Raw genomic sequence first — 18,983 nt, forward strand, 5'->3', positions numbered from 1 at the left:
ACGGATGCAATTTTGCAATAAGTAAGTACTTAGCAGACCTACAAAATGATATATCGGAATGCCATACATTAAAGTCAGTTTAACACTGATCTAAATTCTTCTCACAAAGCCCATTTGTATTCGATCACGTAAAGGCTGTATGACAAGAAGTTAACACGAAGCGATAAATGGTAAAAAGTGGCCCACTGACCGCCGCCTTAACGGTATAAGCAACGCAGTTTAACTGTGGATTTGACTATCGGTTTGTGGTTGACTAGTTACAAGGGTCACTTAAACCCGCAAAAAGCACTTAAAGGGTATTTGGGAGATACTTGTAGGTTGGTGGAAAGGTTAGGGAGCGAGTCCTGAAATATTATCAGCGGTAAGGGATCTTGTTGTTGGTTTTTTATGTCGTATACTGACGGGGATAAACAGTAAGTACCTATAGCAAATTTTATCGTGTCATCGTAACGACCCGCTGATAATGTATACCTACATTACTTTAAAAATGACTCACTAATACGAAAAACTCCTTCTTGTTGGTTTCAGCAAATGCTTGAAAAACAATCAAAGCAATTCAAGGATTTTTCTTATTGGCGATTATTTGTGATGTCTTACATTTGCTTAATTTTTCATGCATTACAACAATTAGTTACATCTTATTCTCGCTAACAAGCGACAATATTTGTTGGTACTAATTGTATATGAATAAGTGGATAGAAAAAAGGTGTGTTAGTCTTATTGACCAATATATATTTTCCGAATACTTACTTGAGAAATATTTTGTTTCAAACATCAGCTACAATGCTAAATTTTTTATAACCATATTTACTGTGGACCATAGAATAAAACTAACCCCTACCCATAGAAAAAACTGACGGACATTTTTAGAGTCAGCAACAAAAAGTTGTTCATTCATCTTCCTTAGCTTGAAATACTTTTCCCGTTAAGAAGGCAATGAGAGTCAACCCGAAAGTTAGATGAGTCGGATAGAAAGAAACTATGTACTATAAAGTCTCGTAAAAGGGCCATTCGAGTTAAAAGAAAACCAGGATTTAGGATATCTTGGCTACATGTTTTTTTAGCTAGAGCATGATCATCCTCTTGATTCGGGCATCGAGTATAACATATAAAATTCACTGGTTGGGTAATAGACACACGGATTTTATTCATTTCTTTTCGATGTTTCTCTCTGAAAACCCTAAACAAAAGGTATGCGAAGACTAGAAAATAGTATACTTACTTACAGTGTATTTATTTGCAATAAGTATCTATAAGTGCTATTTCAAATAAACATCAAGATCGATAAATTGGCCTGTGGTCTGTGGTCATGCATAGATCCTTTTGTATGTTAAGCTTTATTGACATGAAACAGGTTGTGGGTTTCGGTCAATTTCCTATCGGTCTACCTCGATACAGGCTTATTGTTATGCTCACCCATCCGACTTACAAAAAAATAGTCAATTAATTGAAACACATTCAATTTATTTTATGCTTAAATGTATGCGCATATTGATGAAAAATGACAACGTAAATATGGCTAGTTGTCTAAATTTAATCGCTCTAAGTACAGTGATTCAGACGTTCTACATATGGTATGAATGAAGTCGTTCTAAACCATACCATAGTAGAAATTAGTTAGCGGATAAGTGAAAAGTTGTAGAGCAAACGAAAAGTGTTAAGTGGCCTACGTAGCGGAATATACTGTTACTTGTAAAGGCAATATGCGTTGTTTTCCATACAAATACGGACTGCCCTTAATACCTCATTCTATTCACATGAGCTCAAGAAGTATCTACTGACCCTTTTGTTTAATAAACATAGTAAATTTTGTGTAATATGTATATTAAACATATCGTTATTTTAAGAGTTAAACATACAACTTCAAAAAAAACCGCTAATAACATTTAGCAACAGCAATAAATACCTTCTAATCAATCAAGATCAATATGAGTATACATCTCGAGTAAGCAATATCGTAAAAACTTCCTACTGATAAAACGAGGTCGTTCATCACACTGGAAAAACTGATAACGTGGAGATGGCAGAGATAATTTATCGCGACCTTGGGAGCGACAAAATCAGTGGCATTATGTAGGATTCCACCTTATAATAACATCACACGGTCATGGTGGAATACAGGAGCATTCCACGGGCTGTCCCGTACAAACGAATTTTATTTCCTGTGTTGCGACTTTTTTCTCGGCATATAAAGCAGGCGATTATTTTTCTGTGCATATTTTTGACCATTTGTCATAGAAAAGGAAACTCTCATACCTTTAAATCTTCAGAAACTTCGCGTTTGAACGGGACAACGGTAGACAATTTCATGGAATGCTCCTACACGTGATTCGATGACCGGAGAAATATCTTCCTCTTAAAATTGGTTAAAGATAATCTTTATCAAGGGTCAGATGCAGAAGGCGGTAATTTTGGACACGGCGCGTATAGTACGTCGGTTCCTCACTCTGCAGCCCTGACCACCGGCAGCTTGGGCCCTGCCCCGCTGCTGGCGGCACCCTAGGTTAGGTTTTTTATAATGTGTTTATATGTATTTTTTATTGTTTTGTAAGTGTTTTTATATTTTACTTTTATATTCATATTATAAAAATACCTAACTTAAGACAAAAAATAAATAAAAATAATAATCTTTATCACTTTAGGTATGAATTGTATCTTCATGTATTACCTTACAACCCATTAGGTATAAAAGATCTTCTATTATATTAGTTTCATTACCTAATTCGGGTATAAGGCATCATGACTAACAACGTAAGCAACATATCGCAATAATATTCTCAGGCTCCTATAATAATACCTTATCAAATTAATTCCCTTACACACTCTCATACAAAGCTATATTTACGTAGTACATCTCGTAATAAATAACGTAATAGTAACCTCAGTGGTTCTCGAGATGGGAGCTGGATAAGATCGTATCGAGACCTTTAAGGCTAAATGTAACAACCTACCTACAGTTCGCAACATGAGTGCTTTTACTCTTCTCTATATGGATTAAAATGAAAGTATCTTAATGGTTGACTGTATTTTTTCTCTATAAGAGAATTATGTTGAAATTGACGACAATCATCAAGAAGAAAAGTCTATTCAGACATTTTAAGAGAAATCCTATCTTACAAATTGAAAGTCTCAACTGAAGAGCAAATTGTTTTCAAGGAATCGTTGACTCCGAAGAATCAGTAACTCTGCTGCTCCTATTGTACTTCATGCACTCAAGATGGGCTAGAAATTATATTCAAAAGCTATCTATTGTCATTTATTAATTCAATATTAATTGATTAGAATTAAAGTACGTTCTATTTGAAAACAGGAACGTAGATTCGTCACACAATATATGTAGTACTTGGTACGGAAATTCCTTTATCTAACAAAACTCATTTTTGACACTCTCATCGTTGTTTTTACCTCCACACAAGGCAAATTTTCTTTCGGCTCTCAAGGGTTCTCAATTCGAGCATCGTATATCAGAGATAAAATGCCTGTTCGTTTATCTCATGCAAAAAATAAACTGCAAGATAAATAAATAAGAAAAGATAATACTATAGGAGATTGTGCCAAAATAAAAAGCAGTAACGATACCTATAGTAGCGTTGCTAAGTCAAGTTCGACAGCGTGACGATGTTTTGAAGCCAAATCAGTCGCGCCGTTTATTGCTGGACGAAAAAATAAATTATATGCTGAAATACAATTTTGACATACCGTACACTATTCTGAAATATTTGTAGTGAATCTCGGTAATACGTACCTAAACCTATTAATTAAGTGATAAATTTTGAATGTTTAAAGTAAATATTTTTTTTACAATTTAGATTATTGTAAACTTCTCAGATTATTTTTCTTCTTCAGATTATTGTAAATTCTGAATGTTTAAAGTTAATATTTTATTACAATTTAGATTATTGTAAACAACAAGTAGCCTGGAACCTTTCGTATGCCTTGTCCAGTATATATACATTTAGACTGTAATTTCCAGTTTCAAGGTTATTAATGCAGTAGCAAATTTTTTACAAAGGTATACGAAGGGTTAAACAACAGGGAACAATATCATTGTTCACAATCACAAGATAAGCTATCCAGTGTTAAACAGTCAGCTTATAAAATTTCAAATATACCACAATGAAAGGACAATGCAATATACAGCAACATTAATAAAATTTAGACTAAGCATCTGAACCATCTGTCGTTTACATTGAAAGTTGACGCGAAGCCTCATCTCCACACGATATAACAACGACAACATATAAAACTCTAAATAAACGCTGCATTTGCCTAGTACGTGTAACACCACAGCTAATGCTATAATGATGCACGTGACAACACCGCCAACAACACTGGGCGTTCCCCGTCCCTGACTTGCCTTTGTCGAGTACTTAACGTATGCGCATACATCAGCGAGCGCCAGATGTCCGAATTATGAAACAGTGCAGTGGGAGGAATGCGAATCTCGTCGGCAACTTGTTGCAAGGCGAACAGCCTGCGTAGGAGTGTGAGGATCTAGTCTAGATTTAGGGCTGTGCATATACTTTATTAACATGCGCCAACTAAATGTGTACGTACTTGCTTCTAAAAGATGAAATGTGGCTGATATAACTTTTTGTAAAAAAAATATGCTTAGTAGCCAAGCCAATAAGGTCTTGTAAATGTGAGCAAGGACTGTGAACCATATTTGTTATACCTACATTTATATAAGAGAAAAATAGATCACAACATATATAATAACATAGCAAATTAGCAATTATTAATTAATAGCGTGAAACAAAATCTTCAAAGACAATGTTATGTAGGACAGTGTTTAATTAAAAACAAGGCTGGCAGCTTGCTCGCTGCTTTTATGGATTCGACCAAAATTGATAACTATCGAAATAAGTGCCGTTCATTTTTATAGAGCCGAACACGGTCGATTATAACTACCCATAGTCTCGTTTTCTATCGAGGAAGAAAGAACCGGTTTCAAGAACCCACAAACGAGCAACCACAACATTGACACACTTCCGACACTAGGAAATACCCTTGAGGAATTAATTACTTTAAAATATTCATAATTCATTGACAACCCTAGCTGGGTGGGAGCTTCGACCCCGAACGTACTTGACCGACGACAAGTGTGTGTATCTGGCTTTCTATTGTGATATAACGCCCCGATTGGGCTGAACAAAGCTATCACTTGAGCGATTCAGCCGTACGATTGCTCTACAATTGGCTAATCGATCACTTTGTGGCGTGGGCACTGCAGCGATGGAGATCACAACGAATCTTGATTTTTCTCTAGTTAGGAAAGCTCATACGTGAAAATGAGAGTAATGGTAACATTCCTTTTGTAACCGCAGCTGCACTACCGGTACTGAACGCGTCGCTGTCATTGTCAATTTCCATAGTAAAATCAACAGTACCTAATGCAGCTGTCGTTGGAAATGGACTGTCACCTTAAGTGAGAAAGCGGAATGTGCTTCCAGTGCGGCAAATTGAGCAACGCCTACATTCATCACATTAATTTTCACTTCATTAAATTCACATGTCAACGACCATCACATACAACTGTAATAAAATAACATAGCCAATTTATGTCAAAAATTGTAGGCAAATGTCCTACTATCTAATAACGTCCTTTTAGTTGGCACATTTAGTCGTAATTTCAAGCGCTGGTTAGCACCAGGCTATCAACTAAGTATTGAAATTAGGCTGTCAAACACTAGCAAATTGACCTTAGTTAACTGATGACAACATCAAAATTTCAAATATCTCGATTCTAAACTACGTATGAGAAAGTGACTCTGGTAATACTCGTACTTAGGTCATATTTAACAATTACTGAGTAAACTTAATTTTTACAAGCATTTTACTGGTCAGTAATATTTTAAACTCTTCGATTGATTATTACAGTGCTGCATCTGATTGATTTACTACTTAATTAGTATTTTGCAAAAAGGCAAGCTTGTTATATTAAGACTAAAATAGAAAACTGCTGTCGAGGTCTTTGAAACTTAACTATATCCATCGTTGTAAACCGGTAGCTGGAATCTACAAACTAATGTTAGTGCTAGCTTTTACATACGCTAATTAGAAAAACCTCCGCTTAGAAAGTGAAAATGGGAAGGCTTTTTATGGGGATCGGTAACGTTTTGTAATTATGGAGTGCATCGGCCGTGGCCAGTCAGTCACCATGGCAACGCTCTAATACTTCAAGAAAGTGAAACTAAGGTCGGTGACCCGCAACTACTCGTATAAGTATGGTGTTTGGTGTCTGTATACATGCCAGATGACTTGCGAAATAAGATGTACGAGTAGAAAACGTTTACATACCTATAGACGATGATAAATGTTTAATGAAATGGAGCCGACGTGGTAATGTAAGGAATAAGTAATCAGAGAATGTAAAGAGAGGTGTCAGAGGTGTACTGGTTGTATTTGAAAAACAATCTGGCTTCTTACAGATATTTATGGACTATTTAGTATTATACTTACCTACATATTGTCCTCGGAGTAATTAAAAACGGAGACGCCATGTCTAAAATTTTCGGTACAAAATAGTCTGCCGTTTTTTGCGGGGGAGGGGCACATCAAATGTATAGGTACGTCATGTCAGATAAACGTCAGTCCATACATATGGTTGACATGTGGTTGACCATTGGCCGCCTTTTTTCGACAGAGGGGAACGCCTGTTAATGGCGGCTCCATTGTTAATTACTCGGAGATATTGTCATAGGCCAATTATTGATAAGGTTATATATAGCTGTAAAAATAAGACCATCATGGAACACCATTTATTTGGGACATTGAGAATGTAGTAGTGTCATAATGTAGTAATATACTTTGTAGTGTGTAAGTATATGTATCGTTTCTAAGTTTGTTATTATGTTAATGGTTTTAAAAAATAAAAACGCAATAACTCAAAAAAAAAGTATATGTTAATATAGTACGAGTATGTGTTAATGTACTAGTGGCTGTAGTATATTACCACAAATTCAAGGAAAACTAGTTTGTTTAGTTACCCTTTATCATTTCACATAATCTAAGATGTCTTCAATATCTAAGATATCTTTATTTGGAATATTTGACCTCTTATAAAAGTGATATCTCTGTATGATCTCTATGTAACCACATTTTTTTGTCGCAAGCCAGTGAATGGGAACCCAACAGACAAAATTCGAAATAGCCGCAATCAGCCTGTCGCAACGCACTGCGCAACGTCACGACGCGTCTTTTGTCTTGCGCGTGAGTTGTTAAAACTCACTTTTCTATAATTGAACTGTATTCATGGAAATATTAGCACAAACAGACCGGTGACGGAGTTTACCTAGAGAAATCTGTAGGAGACTGAAGGTCTGTGTAATAGTTTGAAGTTTAATAATAAATATCCATTGCGTTATAGCAGCAGCAGCAGCAGATAGGTAGTTCACTAAATAGTTTGTTACCTACCTATAGTAGGTAGCCAAAATACTTTGGTGGTCCAATGACATCTTATTCTAATTTTAAAAAAGTTCTGTTTGTCTTTGTAATATCTTCTAAATGTTGTGAGTTAGGTATGTCGTGTTAAATTTAATTTAATTTAATGATGTCAGGTTTTTCATGTCACAAATTAGATACAGTATACCTGAGAATTCCGCCAAATGATGTCCCAAGACTATTCCAACAATACATCGTTAAACGTCTTATTCCCACGTGTCCCTAAGTGTGTTGGGTTGTGTTTGTTTCTGTCATAAGTTTAGGAAGCCAATGATGGCGTTTAAGAGCACGTTACACCTTCCTAAATTTAGTAACTAATGACAGGGACGCAGCTATAACTACTTTAGATAGACAAGGTAGTGATATCTGCAACTTACTTTCAGTTACTACATTCAGGAAGGTGTATCAAGCTCTTTACTTTGTTAGATCCAGGTCCACTACGTAACGCCGATTTTCTGCACTTTCTCTAACTGCAAAACCTGCGCCAGACGCCGATTATAATGCAAATCATGCTTAAGTTCCTACCAAAGTTTACCGTAAGCGTATCGTAAATTTTAAGCTCTTACATAAAATTAACTGAACACACTGTAAAGTGTTAGTCAAGATAAAAATTATGAGTATACAATGCTGTACGGATATGATGGTCGTATTTGTCTACGTGACAGCGTGATAAAACGGTGTCCGTCTCTTTCTATCCCGCAGAGTTAAAAAGTGACAGTTGTTTTATCACGTGGATAAATGTGGATAAAGCGATCCATAATAGGCTTGCTGATAAGTTTTGAGGACTGAAATTATGAATGCAAACAGCAAGTAAAAGCCGGCCAGCGACAGAAAATATATTTTAATAGCAAAAGATTGTCTAATCCCGTAGTATGGTGTATTATTCATAGAACCTAGCCTCATACAATTGGTAAGGCCCGGGCCGGCCGCTACGGTGAAATTTAATTTGCACTTTTGAGCTCTCTCGGCGTAATAGCAACGCTGTGAGGGATATTTCTCTAAAGTGTGATTAAAGTCTAACCTCGCAACCGAGATGCTCACGTTTCTACTATAGTTCGTTTTTTTTAGCATTAGAAAGAAGTTGCAAGAAAGTAAGCGATCTTGACATTTCTTTTAATTGAAAAACGCTTTTTAAAAATCAATAACTATTACTTATGAAAGCAAAATAATATAAATGATCGTATTAGATTCATAATTGTTACATATTTGCCGTAACTTATTTTTAAAATGTGTTTTTCAATTAAAAGACACATCAAGATTGTTTACCTAATTTCTAATGCTAAAAAAAACGAACTATAGCTTCAAGTTGCCCTTGATGTTTAGTTCTACGGTTTTAGACTGTTCGTAGAACTTGCGTTCTATGTTATGTATCTGGATCAAGACTGAACATAAGTATTTGGATTTTACAAATTCAACCAACAAACTCACTGTAAGTTTTTGTCAAAATAGGTACTTTACTTTCATAGAAGTACGTATTATTACAAAATAATACGTTGTTTTTTTACTTAATTACTATCAGATCAATAACTAAATATACTGATGCAATCTCGTCATCGTCACTAAAATATACTTATCTGCACAATAAGTCAACGTAAGGGTTGTATAAAAAATCTACTTTAACGGTTGTGATGTCAAGGCTCGAATTTTTCGGCACAATAGGTTTGAGCGGTATGTGTGGCTTCAGCAAGCAGGGAAAGCATTGTGTTCCTCGAGGAAAATCAACAACTGCGGGCAAAAACGCAAGGCCAGTCCTTAATAAACATATGGTAAAATACTAAGCGAAGTACCTAATATGTTATATGATTTGCACATATAAAGTTAAATTGACTGAGCTACGTAACATAAAGGAACCGGGCGTGCTCCGTCTCGTCCTCCAGGGATCAAGGGTCAGTCATAATTGAGTGGGGCGATGTACTCTTCAAAGAGCTAATGCTACAGCCGACGATCGACATTATTTGAGGCTCTTTTATACAATTACAGGAGGTACCGTCGCTGCCGCTTGTATAAAATATTTCGAACAGCGTAACAGATAGGGACGTCAATTATAGAATGCTAATATGACGACGACGTGTAGAATTGTATTTGCTCTTGTGCATTTCCAAGTGTACTTGATGCAAATCAGAATGAGATTGAATTTTAACTAGAAAAATAAACTGATGAACCAGTAAAAATATTCTTATGTCGTAGTATTACGCTTTGAAAACTAAGTAGTTACGTAGATTCTGTTGCATTAAGTTTTTTTGTCAGACTATTCTAAGAAAATGAGAATTTAAACAATGAATTAGTTCAACTTCGCTAAGTCATTATTAAAGCGATTCGTTTTAGAATCGTTTTGCACACCGAGACAATTGATACAATTTTTCGAAGCTGCAAGTTGGAAGCCAGCTTTCACAAGGACCAAGTTACAAAAAGCGCTCCTGTTCCCGAATATAGTACTTATAGATATATCTAAAATGGCCGCCTTGAGAATACAACGGAGATTTAAACGGGGTCGTCCTGAATATTGCAACTACTTTAGACCTCTACGTACATTATTGCATGTAGTTTTATCTCTGCGTTGCAGATGTCCATTACCCCATGCTATTGGGCACGGTTGCAAACGCGTTTCAAATTGGCTGTGTGAAAATGGCTTATGGCTCTGAAATTGTTTTGCATTATGTATTGATAATAGTAGTGGATATGTGAAAGTTGTTTAGTGTCAGCGTCAGCCTAATTGAGCATCTGTTTGAACTATTTCAGTCTGGTAAAATCATTTTCTAAAACATCTGTAGCTCGCGGCACTTACCTAATAAGTACAGAATTAAATAGTTTGTGTGAAAACGCTTTATGACTGAAATTGTTTTTGCATTATGTGATAGCGAATATGTGAAAGTTGCTTAGTGCCAGCCTTATTGAGCATCTGTATGGATTGTTTCAGTCTGATAAAATCATTTTCTAAAACATCTGTAGCCCGCAGCGCTTAATAAGCACAGATGCATGTTATTGCTAAAGTATGGCGTGGCCTATCATCTTCTACTTCATAGAGGAAAAAGGTATTATAAGTGTTTCAACATTATATAATTTTGAAGCATTTGCATTGTAGTACAGCGGTCTATCTGCGCTCCGGTCAGCGGCTTCTGACCTTTAGTTTCAGGATTTGCTAGAAGCCGCACCTTGCCTATAGCTGCATCGTCAAACAACCGAGTTATTAGCCACAGGCTACAATGTAGGTATTGTACAATTTTATGCGCAGAGACTACGTAATACGCCACTTCTTACGAAACACGAAGAACCTACGAAAACCTACACCGCGACTCGAAATTTGAATTTTAGCATACCTAAGCTTTAAGTTATTCATTTGAAGATTAATGATCCATAAATCGAAATCGTACTTAGCAAGGTCTGAAGTAGGTACTGCATTCTTCCTGCCTTCACTGGACTGCCTTGAGTGCGTCTCATTGGTTTCTACTTGCATTCTTTCAATTCGATAGGCGAATTCAATAACAACGTTGTAATTTTGATATTATCTCACTAATGGTGTTGAGACATTTCACGAATTGAGAATTAATGATAGCTTTAAGCTGGTTTTGATAGAGTAATCTGTTACGAATTGTTTAAAGCCATTATTACTCCTTGCCCGTTACACTATTCATATATAATTATATATTTGTTTATTGCAACAATCAAGGTAATTTTAATTTATATTTCCTCCTTAAAAAATACAACATGTACTACAAATATAAATAATCCACTTCCACTAGACACACAGTAAACAGCGTACATACACCAATTTAAGCTTCTGATCATAGTGGTTCTAGTTGAAATAAACTATTAACCCAAAGACTAACAAATGATTCAAAAATATAAAGTACCTATAGCTCTTTACGTCAGGAGGTGATACTCGTAAATGGCCACAAATCTGTAATGCTGCTGTGGTAATAATTTTGAATTTGCATACATCAATGGCTACTCCATTAACCCTGGGAGAGCAAAGGGTAACCAAGGGGAAAATAAACACGGCTCCACAAACACTCCAACAACTGTACCTACCACTTATTTACAAGATTCTTAACGATGCTCACTTGGCGTTGAAAGAGATGTTAAAAAGTTCTGAGCGTTCCCGTTTAGGTAACGTTCCCAAGATTAATGAAGTTGGGACTTTGAGACCATTTCATCGGACCTTAATTTTAGACTGTAAACTGGTAGCCGCATACAAATTTGAAAATAATGCATAACTATATCACTAACTATCGCGTTGTGTCAGCTCTGTTATATACTGAGCTTATATCTGAACAGTACTTACATACCATGAACCTTCTCTGTACCTACTCTGTATGCTATTTATTTACATACCTAATCATAAAGAAGAAGCTTGTCCGAATTAAACTTCCCAAAATAAGAATAGACAGATGTATCAAAAACTTATTAAAATACTATTATTGCATAAAGCTTGTGTCACATGAAAGGTTATTGCATTGCAAGGTAATATAATGAATAAATTACACGGCACTTTGGAACCGACACCTGTACCCACACTGACTCCGCTGACATTGAATTCGTTGCATTCCTGAGAACTGTTCAATAAAGTCAGGTGCAATCTGCTGTAACAAATAACCGATAATACGATGAAGGTTGCCAAAACGGTTCAATAGCCGCCATATACATTTTGACCCTATAGAGTAGTTTTTTTGATGCCCCAGGTCAATGGGATAAACGATAATATCCTTCTTTTTACTTAAGTATATTGAAACACTTTGACGGCAAAATAATAATCATTAAGTTTTAAGATTTTTCAGAATAAAAGTATCCTGTCACACAATGTGGATAAATTAAAGTAACTTTTCCTACTTAATCATTCATTTTCAATTATCTAGTAACTCGGCAGGCGCAGTTATTCATCATACATTTTGAGGCACCTCATGCACCTATTTATTCATAAATACAAATAAACAATGGTAATGGTATGCCGTGAAAAATGCTCCCGTTCGCTTCTTAATGTAGTGATTTTTCATTTTTAGGGTTCCGTACCCAAAGGGTAAAACGGGACCCTATTACTAAGACTTCGCTGTCCGTCCGTCCGTCCGTCCGTCCGTCCGTCCGTCCGTCCGTCTGTCTGTCACCAGGCTGTATCTCACGAACCGTGATAGGGGGTCATCCATTAATTACGTCACACGAATTTCTAGGTTTTTTGACCCCTCCCCCTCCTTGTCACACTTGGTCACATTTGGCAAACCCCTCCCCCCTAGTGTGACGTCACATTTTTTCTACGAAATCGCCAAATCGGATTAAGTAAGTACCTAAGTATTATTAATATTTTACCAAAATATTTTTGACGATATAAATATTAGTAATTTTATAACCTAAAACTGCTTGGGAAAGAAAATTAAACGAATAAAAACGATTATCGTTTTAAAAACTTGTTATTTAAATGTACTGCGAATAAAATAATTTAAATACATTTTCGGTTACTGATGAAGTTAAAGTGACGTCACAAAGTTTGTGTCTCCCCCCCTCCCCCATGTCACAATATGTCACATTTTCTTGACCCCCTCCCTCCCCCTAAACGTGTGATGTAATTAATGGATGACCCCTAGCTAGACAGATGAAATTTTCACAGATGATGTATTTCTGTTGCCGCTATAACAACAAATACTAAAAACAGAATAAAAATATTTTTATTTTTTTTGCATTATGGTACGGAACCCTTCGTGCGCGAGTCCGACTCGCACTTGCCCGGTTTTTATTACTTGAATCCATACGGCGCATGTACTCTTAAGCTAGATAAAGTGCTCTTAGTTTTAACTGCCATATTAAGGCCACAGTTTGCTTTCAACGAAAACAAATTGCGACATAACACTGGATATCCTGCTCATCCTCACATGTATGTCGCTTCGCTTGTAGGGGTCACGCCTACATTTTATTACCTACGGTGCCTGTATATGATACTTTTTTATGAAAAATATATGTAAGAGAAAAAATCATAAGTATAATATGACTTAGGTAGGTAGGTACATGGAGAGATATAAATACTAGTTACTGATTCATTTTATTTTAGGTATTATTTTGAGTCTTAATTTCTTCGTGGAGTAGATTTTTGCGCGTATTTACTGTCAAATGAATGCAATGTTAGTTATTCATATTTGTTTAGGTATGTATTAGGTAATAGTTATTTATAGTCATCGTACCAGATTCTCTCAATGATTTCCACAACGATCGGGTGTGCTGGATATAATAACAATAACAATACCTAACAATAACAATGTTTATTTGTTTTGTAAGTGTTTTTATATTTTACTTTTATATTCATATTATAAAAACCCTAGCCTAAGAAGAATGATGAAAAAAGACAATAACAATATTTTTATTTACAATAAGTACAGTGAACCCCGCACTAGGCATGGGCTGTATCGCGGGGGTCATGATAATCGCGAGATACCGATGATAAAAAATTATAATTATACTAAACATAAGAATAGGAATTATATTGAACATAAGAATAGGAATCAGGAAAGAAAGAGGAGTGTGTACTTGTGTGTTTGTAAGCTTGTAGTGAGAAGGGAGTGAAAAGTGTGTGAATGAAATCTAAGAATGTAATGACTGCAAAAGTTTGTTTGATATAAAAGGATGGATATTATTTTTTATAAGTACTAGGTACTTGTTTTTTTTTTACTTTTTCTTCCGAAATGCTTCCTCTGAAATGGCAGTACAATAATATGCAAATGAAACCGTAATGCAGTGAATAGTTACTCAGATTTAATTTTGAAGGAAAAAAGTTACCGCTACTTTCTTTTTTTTACGTTCTAAACATTATATATAGCTATCATCATATCTGTGCTAGCCATGTCAGCACTAATAGACTGGCAGGTTTAGTAACAGCCGAAATATTTGATAATTGCGATTCCGTTTCGCGCAGCCTTGTCGAAACCTTTCACGGTTGTTACACATGTCAGCCATGCAGCTAGTGCAACTGGCCAAACCACTATATCATAGCTTGTATAACCTGGCCAGAGGTCGACAATTTTTTTAGAAGTCCACCCATAGTATAAAACATCATTTTCATAAAATCAGCATGAAAGAGTAAAGAATGTAGATTTTTCGCCTAAAATAATTTAGAGGGCTAATAAAGCCGCAATTATTATGCCTCAAAAAAGGCGTTTGCCGGAACACGGACGCTGTTTGCCAAGCGAAAACAAGTGAATAAAAATTAATCAAATTTCTATATCGACATGTCAATCAATAATTTATTATACTCATGACTAAATAAATATTGTTACTACCTACCTACTCAAAAATGTAAATGCATTCAAATCATACAATACAAAATTATCACTTATTGACAAACTGGCAGGTGTATGACTCGACTGATGAAGTTGCAGTTTGTATATGGCGTTAATAACTGTTACATTGTACGAGTATACAGTGTGGAAAGATAAGTCGGGCCCTGGAGGGAAACTACCTTAAATCCTTAAGCTGGATCATTTTACTTAAGGGAGACATTCCTTTATTTTTAAAAAGAAACAAAACTGCATTCAAAGATTTTCTAAAACTCGCTTGCCTCGCCCGGGACTCGAACCGACTAAAAATTCCAAAAAATAAACACTCGCAATTTTATTCTTCTAATCGATATAGTTAATGTTAATGATAATATTTCTCCAAGAAACATTAGGTCTTACACTCGTCTGTCGTATAAAATATCCATAAAATCTAATATTTAGTACTCAAGATTTTTTTAGACAAGCCAAATCGAAGAAAAAAAAGAAAAATCTGTAAATGCAGTTTTGTTTCTTTTTAAAAATAAAGGAATGTCTCCTTTAAGTAAAATTAGCCAGCTTAAGGATTTAAGGTAGTTTCCCTCCAGGGCTCGACTTATCTTTCCACACTGTATATGGCTCTTTATGATGTTTGAATTTAATTAATGATATAACCATTACGTAAAGTCATTTCACTTTTATTTGCAATCGTTTTCTGATTAATGCTTTTATAGTTTAGTGTGCAAGTATTTTAAATTTTTCAGTTACAGACAGATTTCGTTTTATGTAATTTCACCTATTACAAATATCTCTGAAGATCATACTTACTAGTACTGTATAAAATGTATTGAATTAGTTCGAAATATAAAGAGATTTTCTAGGGAACTCGTGATAACTTCGAATTATAGAGAGGTTCGAATTATCGCAGGTTTGAATTAACGAGAGTCGACTGTATACCTAGAAGGAAATTTACCCAACTAACTGTAACTTTATTCTCAGCTTTCTGCAGATATCTTCTCTGTGATCGATGTTCTCTTTGACTAAACTGCTATTGGCAAATATCAAATAATGTGCCGTACATAACAAGAACTACTTTTCATACCTTCTTTTATAAATCGTTGTATATCTAAGCGTACATGCCACATGGTACCTACCGTAACCCCTCCCCCACAACCCCTCCTACACATACACCCGCAACTCGACTGGACAACTCCATTGCGCATCGTGTGACCGCATCTTCAAGACAAACACGCGTATTCGGGAAACGAGATAATCACAAGATCTAGAGACGATATAGAGATCAACTAGATTTACATTAGATATCGACTAGATGTGACTTGTATATCTAAGTCATAACTTGTTGAAATCGTTCAAGAGGACCTCCAGAATCGCGGAAACGTCAAATTTGACATATTTATCTTACAAATATCTTTAAATTATCCATATCGTAACTTGTTGAGGTCTAGTAGAGATCTAATTCATTTTCCGAATCGAGCCGAAAGTTTGGTTTTGCGAGCCACATTAGGGCATTTCATAATCCGGATAAGAATTGTTGATGGAGTCGCCATTGCCGGATACGGCAAGGAATTAAGGAACAGAGGGGAGGTACCTACCGTAAAATATTCCAATGTGTCGATATACTGTAACGTAAAACCAGCCACCCCTCTCCCACAGTACCCACCCCAACTCAATACTAACCGACGATCTGGAGAGCACTCTCTCGTTAGTTTGAATGGGCATATGTTTATACAATATTTTAAACTTTCGCGTTTTGAACACATATTAACTCACATTTGTAGACGGGTTTTTCATACACTTTTCGTCGGGTAATTGCACAAATCTCTGTTTTGACATTTTGCTGGGACATCAGTCAGCCGCGACCACGACCAGTGAAACCTGTGTCGAAACGTCGGTAAATCAAGGTAATTGAATAAAATTCGCGTTAGATCCGTCTATAAATGTGAGTTAATATATTTATACGTTGCATTTAGGCGTCTGTGGTTTAATCATCATAAAAGAGGTACTGGCAAAACCGATCAAATTAACGTAAGAGGAATAGGTATATTATCAGTAGGTATTTAAACAACGCCACAACACAATTGCCAACCCATTGGTGGCAATTGTCAAATAAATCAAAATCGAAGGCGTATTACTTTTCCACCCTATCTATACTAACCTATTAAAATACACCCCCTTCAAACTGAATATGAAAATAGATACTTTAAGTGTTATCCTATTAGCCAGAAGTAAAAACTACTGCACAATTACATCATAAGTATAACATAAATCTATGACGCAAAGAGTTAATACAACAACAGCGATACAGTTTTGATTCCAAAATAGCCCCAAACAAATGTAAAATAACAACACCCTTGAATATAATTATCCATTTATTTTCTTGTCTTGTTCCAATTCACAATAATATCATCTTATGACAAACGTTCGCTAGCACGACTCAACAACCAACTGAGACCCGTCGGCCGAGTGTAGTTTCTTTTTATACCCAACCAATAACAGTCTTTCAATTTCAAACTACCCTTAATAATAAAAACGAATTAAGTAGGTATGCTAAATACCAAAAACCCTACACTCGTCCATCCTGACTCCGTGTATGTCCTCATACACGTGCCAGGTGGAAACCCTACACTTGGCCGACAGACTACGCATACTTAACAGGGGATACACTAATCGCAAACCGATCAATTTCTTGCGATCAGAGTTAATGTATAGGATACGAACCAGTTCTATTCTCGCACCTACTACTTATTTGTGTCAGCACACGAACCGATCATTTTCTCGTGGCTTAAAACAGTTTCAATCAGTCATCAGCATGTCAAAATCTCAAAAACATCGTGTAAATAACCTTTCGTATGCCTGGTCCCGTATATCTACCACACAATTTGGACTATAATTTACAATTTCAAGGTTTTATTAATTCAGTAGTAAATTTTGACTAAGGCATACGAAGGGTTAAAATTGTTACTCTTCTGCCGGAGACATCCATTCGACATCGACCAGAGGCCGACACCGATGTCATCAGAATGGACGACCGTCGAGCGGTGAGAAGGGCCCTGGCTCTGGAGGTGAGCGCGCGCGCTGCGGCGCGGCCGGGGCACGGGAGCGCGGAGCGGCGGTCGCCGTGCTCTAGACGCGCACCTGCCTCTGGCGGCGCCGGCGCGAGGCGGGCTCCTGCTGGAGACGGCTCGCATCGGACTCTGGCGGCGCGAGGCGGGCTCCTGCTGGAGGCGGCTCGCAACCGGACTCTGGCGGCGCGAGGCGGGCTCCTACTGGAGGCGGCTCGCAACCGGACTCTGGCGGCGCGAGGCGGGCTCCTGCTGGAGACGGCTCGCATCGGACTCTGGCGGCGCGAGGCGGGCTCCTGCTGGAGGCGGCTCGCAACCGGACTCTGGCGGCGCGAGGCGGGCTCCTGCTGGAGGCGGCTCGCAACCGAACTCTGGCGGCGCGAGGCGGGCTCCTGCTGGAGACGGCTCGCAACCGGACTCTGGCGGCGCGAGGCGGGCTCTCCTGCTGGAGGCGGCTCGCAACCGGACTCTAGCGGCGCGAGGCGGGCTCCTGCTGGAGGCAGCTCAGTCATCGCCTGTTGACTGTTCTTGCTTCTGGCTCCTGGTGTCAGTGTCACGCGAAGAGAGGGACGCCGGTAGAGGTGCGGCGCTCAACTTGCTAAAAATATCCAACATTGACTAAGTAATTCAGGGTAACAGATGTATTGATCATCTCTATCTGCAGGTAGACAGTACACGAACCAATTCAATTCTCGTGACTGAAACATCTCTATTAAACAGTACACGAACCAATTCAATTCTCGTGACTGAAACATCTCTATTAAACAGTACACGAACCAATTCAATTCTCGTGACTGAAGACACTATCAATCTTCCTGCCATATAGAATACGAACCAGTTCAAATCTTTATTATTATCTTACTTAGCTGTGTCAGCACATGAATCAAATCAAATTCTCGTGGGTTCAACATCATTTTCAAATATCATGTCAAGAAATCATCAATTATAAACCTCACTCTTGAGACAGGAATATTTCCTGAGAACCTTTTCAATAACTTTAACCCTGATTATAATTTATAAAATATTACTATGATGAATAACAGCGATAATTAACTTCACATATTCATATGCAAAACATGTGTAAAACTGGGACCTTATTGTGTACAACTTGACCTATTACGTTTCCATTATCAATGCATCAATTCAATCATCAAATTGGTAACTAAAAACCCGTAATAGTTCCCCTCCCAATGTTTTCAGAGAAATATTATATATCGTATATATCGTA

At 37.0% G+C, this 18,983-nt stretch overlaps 1 protein-coding gene and 2 long non-coding RNA genes across 6 annotated transcripts in view; 1 reads left to right on the plus strand and 2 right to left on the minus strand.

The window, feature by feature from the left end:
• LOC134665325 (plasma membrane ascorbate-dependent reductase CYBRD1-like) overlaps positions 1 to 18,983 on the minus strand; it is a 128,868-nt gene that overhangs the window by 22,874 nt on the left and 87,011 nt on the right. The gene's annotated exons all lie outside the window — the stretch shown is intronic.
• LOC134665344 (uncharacterized) overlaps positions 1 to 18,983 on the plus strand; it is a 444,966-nt gene that overhangs the window by 21,265 nt on the left and 404,718 nt on the right. The gene's annotated exons all lie outside the window — the stretch shown is intronic.
• Positions 17,045 to 18,105, minus strand: LOC134665591 (uncharacterized). Its single transcript, XR_010098394.1, has 2 exons — positions 17,978 to 18,105; positions 17,045 to 17,828 (listed from the first exon to the last, which is right to left on the minus strand). It is a non-coding gene; the product is annotated as an uncharacterized LOC134665591 (long non-coding RNA).

The sequence above is a fragment of the Cydia fagiglandana genome, chromosome 6 (genome assembly GCF_963556715.1).
Source record: "Cydia fagiglandana chromosome 6, ilCydFagi1.1, whole genome shotgun sequence".
Taxonomy (NCBI): domain Eukaryota; kingdom Metazoa; phylum Arthropoda; class Insecta; order Lepidoptera; family Tortricidae; genus Cydia; species Cydia fagiglandana.